Below are 1,805 nucleotides of genomic sequence, written 5' to 3'. Positions count from 1 at the left end.
AAATTTAACCTGGGTTTTAAATGTTCTAATTTGCTCATTGAAAGCTTTAAGAAAGTGTTTATTCTATTAAAAGATCGTGAATAATTTTCTTGAATGGTAATTTTTAAGCTTTATAGGCAATGGTTCCTAACCAAAGAGTTTTGAGCATGAAAAGTACAAGATGTTGGGCTTGTATTACCAGCTCTGAGTAAAATACATCTATCATCACTTTCTGAGAAGACTTCCCACTAAACAAACACCTGGGCTAAGAAAATTAATGGGTAAACCAATACTGCAAGCCTGGGCTACATTCATATATATTGGATTAGTTTACATTCACATCATTATTGCTTGTTGAAAAGTATTCCATTTAAATAGTTTAAAAATTTGCTTTTCACAACATGTTGTCACATTTAAACATACACCGAAAATACTCTGGATAATGTTACATAAAAGCTATGAAACCCTATAATCATTTTTGGAAAGATACTGCATAATAGTCAGCTGGGCTGTATATTTAGACATGAAAACAAAGCACTTTGAGGGACACTAGTTGTATGAATGTGTCTCAGAGTGAATCATCTTCAAATTTAAAAAATTCACATTGGGGAAAGTTGGCAAAATCAAGTCATGATTAAAGATAATAATAAGTTATATATCAAATATGAATTACATCATTCTCTGCACCAAACTTTATCACTGCTGCCTATGACAATTTAAACAAAATACCCGAACACATTATAAATCTTGCACCCCTGCACACACTCTCTTAAGCAAAAACCTACCGAGTGCACAATCAAATTAAAACCGTAGGAGAGATTTATTAGCTTATACATGTTACTAATTATTTGGAACACTTGTCTTATGTTCAATAGCAACATCATTCAAGAGCACATTTCAGTCTTAGGAAAGGGAATCAAATCATCATAAAATGATCATAGAGAGTGTTTATTAAATCAACGTTCCAGAGAAAAGCAAACTTTTGGCAGATATTGTGGGTTTTATTCTATAATGCCCACAATAGTACTCAGCTCCTGTCATTATCTAGAAGGCTTGCTACATATAGCAGATACAATAATACAGAAGTTGTACTGGGGAAGGGGCAACGCAGAAGAAAATGGGGTAAGATTTATGACCTTCAATTATTTTTGTTAAAAACTTTCCTCAGGGCACAGGCACATAATATATTGTACATTCCATTACTTAGTGCAAACGTAAAACATATCTAAAAAACACATTTCATCCTCATAACATATTAAAATAACAAGTAGGATGTCATGACATTAATTTGACAGATGGACTGTCATTTAGCAATGTTGTACGACACTAGTTAACAGCAAATTAATATGATCATACCCAATTTTTCTTAACATCTAGAAGCTATCAGATTGGGAAAAAGCTTCCTGGTCAGGATTTGTTTACTAATCTAATGGGGCAAAGTAGCTAGCTAAAAATATGTAAATGTAATCCACATATAATTTTTAAATAGCTACTTTAAAAAAAAAGACAAACTTAAAAACAAATGGTAGAATAATTTTAAAATTCTGAATTCAGAACCCCTCCCCCCAACTTTATCCTTCACTAAGGTATTGATTTTTTTTGACAAGTTCACATGTACATTATGAATTGACTCATAAAAATTTTCAGCATATTGTGCTGGGTTTATTATAACCGTCCTTACTATATATTAAGACCAGTATCTTTTCATCAATACCAGCTGTTAAGCAAACTCAAGTGACGCAGTAGATTCATGATTAGTTCATAGAAAAGAAAGCTAAAATAGAGTGACATAAATTTAATTTCATTACACTTTGGCATAAAGCTAT

The 1,805-nt window shown here is 31.8% G+C and overlaps 1 pseudogene across 1 annotated transcript in view; it reads right to left on the bottom strand.

The window, feature by feature from the left end:
* Positions 1–637: 637 nt before the first annotated feature.
* Positions 638–1,805, bottom strand: part of LOC103600806 — a 2,644-nt pseudogene continuing 1,476 nt past the window's right edge. The window contains exon 2 of the transcript XR_551410.1: positions 638–685. The product of XR_551410.1 is annotated as an M-phase phosphoprotein 6 pseudogene (transcript). The remainder of the gene's footprint in view (positions 686–1,805) is intronic.

The sequence above is a fragment of the Galeopterus variegatus genome, unplaced genomic scaffold (genome assembly GCF_000696425.1).
Source record: "Galeopterus variegatus unplaced genomic scaffold, G_variegatus-3.0.2 Scaffold3470, whole genome shotgun sequence".
Classification (NCBI taxonomy): domain Eukaryota; kingdom Metazoa; phylum Chordata; class Mammalia; order Dermoptera; family Cynocephalidae; genus Galeopterus; species Galeopterus variegatus.
This window is presented reverse-complemented; position numbering and strand designations above follow the sequence as displayed.